Source organism: Symphalangus syndactylus, chromosome 1, assembly GCF_028878055.3.
Source record: "Symphalangus syndactylus isolate Jambi chromosome 1, NHGRI_mSymSyn1-v2.1_pri, whole genome shotgun sequence".
Lineage (NCBI taxonomy): Eukaryota > Metazoa > Chordata > Mammalia > Primates > Hylobatidae > Symphalangus > Symphalangus syndactylus.
In genome coordinates this window covers 71484078-71496967 of record NC_072423.2, presented here as the reverse complement: position 1 = coordinate 71496967, position 12890 = coordinate 71484078, and the positions used below count along the sequence as shown (strand labels likewise).

Genomic DNA, 12890 nt, shown 5'->3' with positions numbered 1-12890 from the left:
CTAAGAGAGGATCCTGCATGGGATTCACAAGAAAGAATGAAGAGATCACTATTACCAAGATGCAGGCAAGTTGCTGAGGGAGCTATGCAGCTATGCACCACTCATGAACGTGACGTTTCTTTTTCTCCCTGTCTGTGCTAGGGGGAAAAAAATAATAGAGGAGAGCCTTGGTTAAATCCAGAGGATTCCAAAGTAATTGCTTCCAAGATTTCCTATCAAACTATGCAGCAGTATGGTTTTTACTCCAAATTTTTAATTCATGGAATATTACCATAATTAGATAGGGTTTTGTTTGTTTGTTTGTTTGTTTGTTGTAGTTTTTTGAGATGGAGTCTCCCTCTGTTGCCTAGGCTAGAGTGCAGTGGTGAGATCTCGGCTCACTGCAACCTCCACCTCTCAGGTTCAAGCAATTCTCTGCCTCAGCCTCCTGAGTAGCTGGGATTACAGGCACCCACCACTATGCCCAGCTAATTTTTGTGTTTTTAGTAGAGACGGGGTTTCACCATCTTGGCCAGGCTGGTCTTGAACTCCTGACCTCGTGATCCACCCGCCTTGGCCTCCCAAAGTGCTGGGATTACAGGCATGAGCCACTGTGCCTGGCCTATATAGGTATTTCTAATTAAAAAAATACTTAGTTATCTAACATTTTTCTCCCAAGAAAATTGCCATTCAGACAGTATTGCTGATTTTCATCACCACAAAGATTGATTCATGAGTCATAAGAAAAAGTTTGCTTTCAATTTTAAAAAATAGCAAAAATACTGCAATAAAATGAATGAAAATATGGAGCCATCTGTCTTGAATGATAATGCCAAATGAATGTTTATTGTAAACAATACAATTTATTCAAGTCCACTTTCAATGGAGTGCTTTAGTGTACATGCAAAAAAGGAAAATAAATTCTTTCTTCATTCAGACCTTATATGCTACACACACACACACACACACACAGAGTCATAGAGGTGCGTATGTGATATGTGCATATATATCTCTAATACTCATATGCAACACTTCCCTGACAAGAAATGCAGTTAATTCCCAAACATCCACTATTGGAACTGTCACCTTTATCTGTCACCTGAAAGACAATTCAGGCCCTCATTACCTCTGGTAACTGTCTTAATACCATAGTCTCCTCTCATCACCAACCTGGTATTTGCCCATCTGTTCTAGTCTTTGCAGAGCCATAAGATTAGTTTTCCTAAAGCATTACTTAAGTCACACTTTCTTGCTCAAAATTTCCCAAAGCTACACATCTATAGAATATAGTCCCATAAACTCCATAGCAACATAGTAACTATAATTTTCCAACCTTCTCCCTCTTCAACATGAAAAAACCCTTCCACTCCAGCCAAGGAAATCAAATACCATCCTCCTTTCCTACTAAAGTTTTCCCTGTTCTAGAAACCTGCGCCAAGTCTCCCCACCTCTCCAGGCCTCACTGACAGATTAGGCCCACTAATCTTTCCCAGAGGCAGTGTTCTGTATCTTGTCTTTGTGAATCCATTTTTTCCCCTCTTTTAATGAGTCCCTGAGCTCCTGGAGGGGCAACCGGATGATTTGGAGAAGGCTCTATTTTAAAAAAATTAATAATGTACATGAAAAGGATCTGATGTACAACACGAGGACTACAGCTAAGAAGTGTCTTGTATTCAGGATTTTGCTAAATGACTACATTATAGCTACTCTTGCCACAAGTAGAGGGGTGTTGGGGGAAATGCATAACTATGTGAGATGATAGATATGCTTATTTGTTCCACTATAATAACCATTTTACTATATATGTATCTTATGTTGTATGCCTTAAATATACATACAATTTATTTTAAAAATTAGAAAATATTTAATATTTTATTTTTAATTTTTGTGGGTACATAGTATGTATATATATTTGTGGGGTACATGAGATGTTTTGATACAGGCATGCAATCTGTAATAATCACATCATGGAAAACAGGAAATCCATCCTTCAAGCATTATCATTGGTGTTACAATTCAATTATACTTTATTTAAAAATGTACAATCAAATTATTTTGACTATAGTCACCCTGTTGTGCATCAAATACTATGTCTTATTCACTCTATTTTTTTTGTGCCCATAAAAATATTTCTTAAATATCTTGGTTAGTCTGTTAGATCTTAAGATATTGTGAGATGACCCGGAGTTACTTCTTTCACTTACAAATCAGTGAGCCCCGTCCGCTCTTTAAAATCAGGGTAAATTTCGGTGGAAAGCTTTATAGACTGGGGAGGACAGAGTAGCTGAGTTGCTGAAAAATGGGCGACTTCTCTTATCAAGCATTAATTCAGATCTTCTCTATTAACATGACTTGACACCACCAACTTGATTTTATTTTCTTTCCAAAAAGAAAAAAAAAAAAAATACTGCAGTCCCTAGCCAATAAATAACTCACCTGAAGGTCAGGAACACCCCCTCCCTCCTTTCTCACAGGGGATGTCTGGGAGGGGAGAGGGGTCTGGAGAGGCCAGGCCATCATCTAAGTGGGAATAAAGGGCTAAAGCTATTGGCATTGGCAGCTGTCTCCAGGCGTCGTCCGCGGAGCCTGACCCTGCGCCAGGACTGAGGAGGCTGTGCCCATCTAACTGTCCTGAAGTACTGCGGTGGCCCCCTCCCCCGCGGCTGGGAGGGCAGGCAGGACGAGGTTGGCTTTCCTCGCACGGTCTCTGGGCGTGGGCCCCCGCCGCAGTTCCGCGGAGCCTCGGTGTCTCCTGCAACAGGGGGCGGGGGGAACCGCGGCGAGCAGCCCTGGGCTGCGGCTTCCTCCCCACGCCCGAGTCTCCTGCGCACCGCCGCCGAGGACGCGCGCCCGAGGCTAGTCCCCACGCCGCGGCGCGCCCGGGCTCCCTGCTGATCCCAGGTAACTTTTCCGCCTCTCGGAGTGGGGGACTGCGAGGGGGTCTCGGCTTTACACGGTGCGGAGGAAGAGCCCGAGGCCTGGGGCGAGGCGCGCGGGACTGTGGGGCTGACGCGTGGCTCCGGTGCCGCGCGGTCTCCCGAATCCGGAGCCCCGCGCCCGGCGCGGCCGGGGTCCCTAACCGCCCTCCCGCTCGCCGGGACCCCCAGCGGGCCGAGCCTGCGCGCCGCGCCCCCCGCCCGCTCCGCCCGCCGCGCTGCAGCAGTGGCTGGGCCGGCGCGCAGAGCCTGAGCCCCGGCCTCCGGCCTGGGGGCCTCCCTGGGATCCCTGGCCGAGGGGGCGACTCGGTCCCCGCGTCCCTTCTCCGCCAATTTTCGCAAATCCCCCGCCCGGGGCGCCATGTTTTAAGTTGCCCCTCGGGCTGGGGGCGAGCGCGGGCCGGCCCCTCCCCCGGGGAGGTGCGGGGGACAGGGGGCGACACTGCGGCGCCGCCCGGGCGGGTGGCGGCTGGCGGGCGGCGGGAGGGGCCCTGCGCTCAGCGCGCGGCGGTAACGGGCTCGTCCCGGGTGCAGGCGCGGGCGGGCGGGCGCAGCGCGGGGCCGATAAGGTGCGCTCTGCACAAAGCATCCCCGCTGGGCAGGGGGGCCGGCCGCTTTTATATAACTTGCCTCCTTCCCCGAACTGGGGCAGCGGCCCCCGGCCGGTGGGGGAGGAGGAGGGAGCGTCCAAACGGGGTTGCCCTGGGCGTGGGCACCTGCCGGGGACCCTCGCCTCTGGCACCCGGGCGCGGGAGCACGGGCGGGCCGGGGGCGCCTGGGTCGGCCTGCCGTGGCCAGGGGGCTCGGGGCGGCGCGACTCACCTGGCGCCCTCGGGGCCGCGATTCTCTTCGGGAGGTATCTGCGAAGGCGGCTCTGCAGCGGTGGGGGTGGGGAGGCTAGGGCTTCGGACCGCTGGAGTTGGGGTCTCAGCCAGTTCCTGGCGGGTGTTTCCTGGCTGCTGCCGCAGGGGCTTGCTTTTTCGGGTTTCCCCTCTAATCTCGCCCGACTTCTTCCCCTTCCCCCCCACGCCCGCCAAGTTCATGGCTTCTGCAATGCGGTGGGTGTGGTTACCTAGTAAATTGTAACTGTGGTCCCTTGCAATGAGAGTATTCTTTTCAATTTTCTTTTTATATTACGGATCTGAAGTTTCCTAGGGTTTTTCCTTTAGTTGCAGTCCAGGGTTAAAGTTGGTAGAGATTGTTGCGGAACAGAACAAATAGAATGATAAAGGAAACATGTGGTATTAATTACTCTTGGAGGTTGGGCTGGGAGGTCCTGAGAGGGCCGGGCAGTCCTGCTAATGCAGTGCTTCCATTGCGTGTTTAAGTTGTTTCAGCTTTTTTACATTAGTCTTGCGGAATTGCTTTTGCAGATATCCTGCCTGTCCTTTTTGTTGAAGCGGGGTGGGGAGTGGGGCGCAGTGAGAATTTTAGGCTCTCTGAGGTGGCCAGGTGTGCTGGAGTTTCTCTTGGTAGCATTAACTTCTATAGTACAGGAAGCGTCATACCAAGTGCTTAAAAACATTGTTCTTGAAATTTACCTTGATTTTTAAAGTCTCAAGGAAACAAAAATGATAAAATTCCACTTATGTCTGTGAGCCATGGACGTAGTCCCAATTACAGCAAATTAAGCAGAAAAGCCCTATTAAGAAAAGAGAGCAGCACATCAAGCTCCAGTGAACTCTGGGGACTGAGAGGTGATTTCTGTCTTGGCTCAGAGTCAGTGTTTAAAAAATGCATGTTAATTTTCGTATCAAACTTTAAAAACTTTAGTTGGAGTAACAAAATTAATGTGAGAGGGAATAAATACTAAATTGGAGAAGCGTGACTTCAATTTGTTAATTTGCAAGGCATTGATAGCTGAATGCTTAATACTGTCTCATTTGCATTATGGTTTTCTGGTGGTTTAGAAAAGCAAATATCAGACGCACAACTTACTGCATCAAGTTTATTTAGTTAATACACTTTAGCCAAAATAAGTTTTTCAAAACAGAACATGTTTTGTGAATAATTCATCCATAACAAGAAGAGTAGTCAGTTTAATTTGTAAACCCCTTTTAGGTGAAGGATGCAGGAGCTATAGGTCAAATGTCAGTGTCTCAGTGAAATATTTACATTTAATTTTTAAGACATTTCTTCTGCATGAATGCGATTTAGGTTAAAAGCAATTTTTTATCAATTCATGTACAGTGCTTGGACTTTGGCCAACTTTGTGTTGAAATAAAAGATCAGGATTTTTTTAAACTTGATCGATGCAATTTTATTTATAATTGTTTTTTAAAAACTGGTTGGTCAAATGCATTAAGGGGCCACCTAGGTAGAAGAGAGGCAACTATCCATGTATTGAGAGATGTGTTGCTGTTATCTTGTGAATCTTTTCTGGACTTATATAGTATATTAGATTAAGTGTGGCAGGAACTTGCTGTAAAAGTATTTTCTTCCGTGTTGTATGATGTGCGTTCATCTTTTAAGTTAGTGCTTTCCCTAAAATTCACAAATTAGAATTCATGTCCTCTCCAGTAAAATAGAACTCCAAGAGTAGACTGAAGAATAAATGTTTCCTTTCTGTGAGAATTTGACTATATATAATGAAGAGAGAGACTTTTTTTTTTTTGAGATGGAGTCCTACTGTGTCACCTAGGCTGGAGTGCAATAGCACAGTCTCCGCTCACTGCAACCTCTGACTCCTGGGTTCAAGCAATTCTTTTGCCTCAGCCTCCCGAGTAGCTGGGATAACAGGCGACCACCACCACACCCGGCTAGTTTTTGTTTGTTTTTTGTTTTTGTTTTTAGTTTTTTTTTTGTTTAGAGACGGAGTCTCGCTCTGTCGCCCCAGGCTGGAGTGCAGTGGCGCGATCTCTGCTCACTGCAAGCTCCGCCTCCCGGGTTCACGCCATTCACCTGCCTCAGCCTCCCAGTAGCTGGGACTACAGGCGGCCGCCACCACACCTGGTTAATTTTTTTGTATTTTTGGTAGAGAAGGGGTTTCACCGTGTTAGCCAGGATGGTCTCAATCTCCTGACCTCTTGATCTGCCCACCTCGGCCTCCCAAAGTGCTGGGATTACAGGCATGAGCCACTGCGCCCGGCCGAGAGAGGGTTATTGAGTAATCTACCCTGGCCATCTTTAATTCCCATAGTCTCCCCTAAGTACCCCATCAGTTTTCCGTGGAATATAGACTCACCATTGAAACCTATGAATCAAATTTATCTTTAGCACCACTTCATTTAGAGAGATCCTTAATCATGCAATTGCTGCATCTATTTCTTTCAAAAGGCTAGCTAGCTGCTGATTTGTTGGGAATTCATCAGGCACTCAGCCCAGGAGGGTTCTGCTGTTATTTGATTTGCCTTGGCTGTGAGGAATTCTGTGCTCAGAAGCAAGGACTGGAGCAGTGAAGTCATTGTCCTGCCTGGTGTTGTGACATCACTATGGCTCAAAGGAAACAAGGGTGGGGCAGGCAAAACCAGACCATCTGAAGCATCTTGCTGGCTTTAAAACTTTGCCTCATCAATCAATGAGACTCCTTTCTCAAGTTGAACTGCATTGCGAGGTATTGTTTGGAGAATTAGAAGGTATAAATGAATGTAGACTGCATGGGAAAATGTGTCTCCAAGAGTAAGGAAGGAGACGTTTGCTTTTTTTTGTGAAATAGTAGAAAGCACTGAATATTCCTTTTGTAGAGAAAAATACTGTAATTTTTTAGAAGGGCCATTTACAAAATTAAAGAACAAGAAAAATGAGTATATTTTTATTTATACATTAAGTCAACATATTTCTTACTGTTCTTTGTACTAAAACAGCATTCTTTTTAAATTCTTGATTTAGGTTATTAGTAATGGCTTTTAAAAAAAGTATGTGGTCTCTCTAAAGATGCAATTTACTGATTGGGTAGGCAATGTTCTCATTTATTTTTAAGTGATGTGATTGCAGTTGGCAATAGGAAAAAATGGAAAAAGGTATTTCATAAGTGTAGAAGATATCTGCAGTGATTTGGAGTAATTGATTTCCATTTCCATTTTTGTTTTATGTAGTAATTATTTTATAATTTAGCATTTTAATCCTAATTTAGAATTCTAGTGCAGAGATGATCAGAGACATATTTCACCCAAATTAGTGTTAATAAATGATAAGACTGAAATTCAGAAACATTAAAGTACATTTCATGTTTTCCTTTATGAATTTATAGTAATATCAGCATAAAATAATGAAGAACCACAGAATGGCTGCAGATGTTCCTTGTCTTTTCCATACCTCCTTGCTAAGATGACTGACATTTTTCATGTGAGTGTATTATGTATGTAGGAGCTCTGGGCAGTTCTTTCTTAACTATGTAGCAATTCCAGAGCACGGTTTCAAAGCATAAAGAAGAAACAAATTGGGAAAAATGGCACAAGTAGAGAAGTTGAAATTAGATGCCAGAACTGCAGATTACTTGGTTGAAATGTCTTTGGTGTTGCATTTTTAGTCCTTGCGATGATTGGTTAAATTGCATACTTCGGAATGGTAAGCTTCTATTAGCACCAAACCCCTAATTCTTTTGTAATTTGCAGTACAGAGAAAAAGCTGACAGCTTAATTTTTAGATTGCTGACATTTTGATACGTTGTTCTTATAACCCTGCCTTACAAACCAAAAACAGAGAGAGAAAGCAGAAAGGTCTTTATTAGACCTAGAAAACAAATGCAATATTTAACCTGCCTTGAGTATATATTTTTCTCTCCAGTTATATTGGGTGGGTGCTTGATGAGGATAGGGAGTTATTTCTCCTGAGGTTTCTTGCCCAAACCAAGTAGAGGTCTAGACATTTAAAGCATTCAGTAAATACTTACGGAACTATATAAAAAATGGGGCCATTTGTAACTTAAGCTTTACTACCAAAAAAAAAAAAATCTTGGAGAAGGCTTAAAAAGCACTGCTGCTTTATTTAAAAATGAGAATTACCAGACTCATGTATGTAGTCATTATTTTTAATGGCGTGGTCCTCTTCATAACAAGGTTGTTACCTCTGTCTATAGCTCAAAATTGGTAGATCCTAGAGGTTTTGCCATATCAGGGAAGAGAATTCTGCAGGTACCAAGAGAAAAGAAGAATGGTTTCTTTGAGGCAAGAACTGCAGGGTGTCGGTTTCCTTTCCTTCCAGCTCTAATTGGTGTCATGGAGGACATCAGTGTGGAGGGTGTCCTCTGAAGAGGGGAGGGATCAAATGGGAGGGTGACAAAGGCTGAAAAGGATTAGTGCTGAGAGGTGATATTGATCTCCTAGCGTTGAACTAAAGAGAGGAAAACTATTTTCTGTTTTAGCTCTCTCTTCTTTGGTCATTTTTGTACATGCCTGTGTTTACATTCTCAAATAGCGAGTTTCTTTGTATTTGATTCAAGCCCCAAATTTCATCATTTCTAAAAGAAAGTTATTTTTTCACATTTAACATCTCTGAAATTGGGATATATCTTACATGGCTCTCAGCCATGTGGCAGAGAAAAAGCTGGCAACTTAATTCATTGATTGTGAATATGCATCAAAAATTGGACATTGGATGTTAGTGGATTGGAGAAAATCCTGGAGACAGTAATGGAGCACTCTTAAGTGATACATTTCTAGTGCTTGTGGTGACCCAAGATGATATTGTGTGGAAAAGCATAGATAGCAGTAACTCTTAGTTGACGTGCAATTTGGAAGAGTTGGATTCTGAATATGTAAGAACTTTTGGGAACACCTTGGCCAGTCTATTTTGTTTATATTTTCTTTATGCATTGAATAACTCAATCAATTTGAGTTCTTTAGATAAGAAGAAAATGAAAATTCCAGTTTCTAAAAATGTGTGAGTCATAGCTTAATTGGCAGAGTGCTATACAACATAATGTTATCTCTTACAATCAGTGTCATGAATCTTATGAAATATGGTTTACCATTTGGCTATGCAATTTTTTGAAATGTACTTTATAATATGTAGTGCTTATTTTACACTGTCCATTCTGTGTATCAGTGATTGTTTTTCTATGTATTATTGATTGTTTCCTATAAAAGGATATGTGTATCCTTTTATAGGGAAAATGTATTGAAAATTCTTCATTTCCCATTTTGACTTTCCATTTTGGCCTTGGGAAGATGACTGGATTTTGATAGAGAATCTCAATTAGTCATTGAGAAGACATTCCAGATAGGACATTCCAGAAGTCGAGAGACCTGCCTTTAGCTGGAATATAGCCTGTATGATGGGGAGTGATGGGAGATGCATCTAAGGAGGGAGTGTGAGGCCTGATTGTGGAAGATTTTTGGATATGAGACTAAGGGATATTTTGGGCTTTGCTAGGTAGTAGGGAGTTATTGAAAGTGGTTGAGTAGGTAAGAAGAATGTTTTTTCTGGTGATAAGTGTAGGATGAGTTGGAAGAATAGGAATCTGGAGACAGATGGTCTTTAGTTAATGGAGTTATCCAAAATTTTGCAGAAATTGAATGTGATGTTTTTTTTCTCTCAATGATTGATATTTTGGCAATTCATTCCATCTTTTTGTGGGAGTATTTAACTGAGGATTAAATACTACTTTTGGATTGTTTAAGGTGGAAAATGAGATATATGAAATATGGGAAGATTTTCCTTATCCTTTCAATGAATATATCTCAGTTATTTGAGATATTAAAAATAATACATTCTCACTTTAAAATATATTCTAACAATACTGAAAAACCAAAAAAAGAAATCTCATTATCTACCTTTCTGAATGTATTACGTATCAGAGTGGAATAGGACACACCTGGGTTGGGCTGTCGGCCTTGCTGTTTAATAAGTATGTGACATGGTTCTTTTAACGGCTAGAACCTGTTTGCTCATTTATAAAATGGGCATAATGCTTGTATCTGAAGGATATGAAGATTAAATGATGTAATACATGCAAACACTGAACACAGTATCTGGTGTATCACAAGTGCTTTGTAAATAGCAGTAGCATCATTTTGTACATATACAGACTCATACATAGGTTACATAATATTTTACATGAATAGACTTCTGTCTTAAATACTTCTATGTAACCGTTTTTTGTTTGTTCGTTTTTTGAGAACAGAGTCTCACTCTGTTGCCCAGGCTGGAGTGCAGTGGCGCGATATCAGCTCACAGCAACCTCTGCCTCCCGGGTTCAAGTCAGCCTCCCAGGTTCAAGCGACTCTCCTGCCTCAGCCTCCCAAGTAGCTGGGATTATAGGTGCCCGCCACCCTGCCCAGCTATTTTTTTTTTAATTTTTCGTAGAAATGGGGTTTCACCACGTTGGCCAGGCTGGTGTCGAACTCCTGACCTCAAGTGATCTGCCTGCCTCGGCCTCCCAAAGTGCTGGGATTACAGGTGTGAGCCACCGACCCCGGCCAAATTTTTTTTTTTTTAATGTAACAGTATGTCTCGGAGAAGCTTTTTCATGCATGCAAATCTATACCCACATCATTATTTTTAATGGTAAATAAATATTTTCCTTTGGTCTTGTGCAATATTGGTAAAGGATCATTACCTTAATGATGGTGTTGATGTGAAGCCTTGTCATCCAGCCCCTCTGCCTCCCTCCACTTGCTGCCCACAGTTCATGACTCTCTTCTGATATACACAGCAGGAGGCTTGTGGTAAAACAAGATATTTTAAAAAATTAAAATGTCTGATTATTATTATGTATATCTCAACGTTGTATGTGAATACTGAGTTCTAACAAACTAAAACTAGCAAATTTTCACCATATATTTCCTGACTTTTTCAAATTCAGATTTTAATGTCATCTCTTCATAGAGGGCCGAGCTCACCCAGCAAAGCCTAACCTGAGTTCCTGGGTGCCCATCATCCTCTCATGTGCCTCTCGGGACAGCAGATGCAGCAGTCTGGACCTGACTAGACTCTCCAGAGTCAAAACATCCAGGGTCTGGGATAGTTTAGTAGGTGTAGGGGGTCACTGGGCTCCCTGAGATGGAAAATATTAAGCTTCCTTTGATCTCTCTCTGAGTTCCCAACCCTTCCTTCATCTTCAGCAATAGAATGGTAATAAATGTCATATTCCATTCACAGATTTTATGCCACTTCTCCAGGGATGTGGGCTGCTCTGTTATGTTATTCACAATCCCATGATTTTGACTGATCTTGGATTTACCTGGAATCCAGTCTTCATTCACCAATTTGAGGAGAATAGCTTTGTGATTCTGAAGGTGGTGCTAGCTGGAATGGTGCACCCAGGCTTCTGTGAGATGATGCCATCAGGGCATCTAGAGGTCTCAGGCTGGCCCTGACAGTTGCATATTTCTAAGTAATTTGTACCGAGAGTTACTAACATCCCAGAGATATAGGGAGTTTTGGGTAGTTTCATTACAGAGAATTACTCTTGATGAATTTTGGTGTGTTTTATACCATTTTGTGCTATTCAGTGACAACTTTTACTAACTTTAGAAGGAATATGCTTACTGGCTAAGTATAAGACTTGGAAAATAGAGATTGACTAGGTTGTCTGCTCAAGAAGTCTGGAAAAGTTTTCCTCTGAATTCTTGAAATGAGAGCAGTAATTCACTGGGGGGAGTGAATATAACTGGGGGGAGTTATATTGTAGAACAGGGGTCCCCAACCTTTTTGGCACCAAGGACCTCCATTTTGCTTGCATCCTGCTATGTGGCCCTGTCCTTGGCACAGAGGTTGGGGTTTCATGGAAGACAATTTTTCCATGGAGGGGGATTGTGGGGGATGGTTTCAGGAAGAAACTGTTCCACTTCACATCATCAGATTCTCAGAAGGAATGCACAACCTAGATCCCTCACGTGTGCAGTTCACATTCTCACTCCTGTGAGAATCAAATGCCACTTCTGATCCAACAGGAGGTGGAGATCAGGTGGTAATGCTTTGCTCACCCACCACTCACCACCACCGTCCTTGGCCCAGCGGTGGGGAATCCTTGTTGCAGAATAAAGAAAATACGAAGAGCTAGAGAAGATACAGATGGAAACATCTGCTAACCTTGAGCTAGGTAACTGTGGGAGTACTCTATTTCTCTAGGCAAGGTTCCCCAGAGTGAACAGATGACGATGCTGCCTACCTCCAGGTTGAAATGAGATCTGTGTTTGAAGACATCTAGAACCAGTCTAATGAGAGTATACACATAGTACATGTTTTCTCATTTCGGTAGTATATGCTGTTGTCCTCTTTGCTTGTTTTTAGGGACACGTGTTAGTAATTGTAAGATCCAAAGATGACCCTCAAGATGAGTATAGAATTTTGTGACATTCCGCCACAAAACCCGTAATCCAAAAGATGGCCCTCAATGAGAATGCAGAAATTTTTGAGTATGAAACTCCAGGTAACAGTAGAGGTTTGCAAAGAATGAGACACAGTGGTTTTCAAATTTTCACATACAACAGGATTACCTGATGAGTTTGTTAAAAAGGAATTTTGGGGGACCAATCCTCGGATTATCATCTAATAGATTTGGAGTTGGATCCAGACCTCCTTATGTCCTGACAAGTACTTTGGTGAAATCTGACCCAGGTGGTCCCAGGACCACATTTGGAGACACACTGTCTTAACGACTTTTGTCTTAATGACTTTACAGCTTCTTCACTATTGTCAAATAAGCATTTAACCTGGAAAGAAGATACAATATAAATAAATAGTCCTAATGTTGGAGAGAATGTTTAGCATAGAGCAAAGAAACCTGGCCTTGGACTCAGAATGCTTGGGTTTCTTTTTTTTTTTTTTTTTTGAGATGGAGTCTTGCTCTGTCGCCCAGGCTGGAGTGCAGTGGCGCAATCTCGGCTCACTGCAAGCTCCGCCTCCTGGGTTCATGCCATTCTCCTGCCTCAGCCTCCCAAGGAGCTGGGACTACAGGTGCCCGCCACCATGCCTGGCTAATTTTTTTGTATTTTTAGTGGAGACGGGGTTTCACCGTGTTAGCCAGGCTGGTCTTGATCTCCTGACCTCGTGATCCTCCCGTCTCAGCCTCCCAAAGTGCTGGGATTACAG

General features: G+C 43.0%; 1 protein-coding gene and 1 long non-coding RNA gene across 12 annotated transcripts in view; one reads left to right on the top strand and one right to left on the bottom strand.

Annotated features, from left to right (window-relative positions):
- Positions 1-12890, top strand: part of EPB41L3 (erythrocyte membrane protein band 4.1 like 3) — a 239969-nt gene that overhangs the window by 83212 nt on the left and 143867 nt on the right. Inside the window, exon 1 of one of the 11 annotated variants that reach the window (XM_055237659.2) lies at positions 2310-2880. The exons of 7 other annotated variants lie outside the window; for them this stretch is intronic. The gene's annotated coding sequence lies outside the window, so the exon portion shown is untranslated. Of the gene's footprint in view, positions 1-2309; positions 2881-6360; positions 6469-12890 lie in introns of those variants that run through there. 3 more of the 11 variants (XM_055237828.2, XM_055237825.2, XM_063619327.1) reach the window with 3 other exon arrangements.
- Positions 1-12890, bottom strand: part of LOC129460177 (uncharacterized) — a 255643-nt gene that overhangs the window by 206273 nt on the left and 36480 nt on the right. The gene's annotated exons all lie outside the window — the stretch shown is intronic.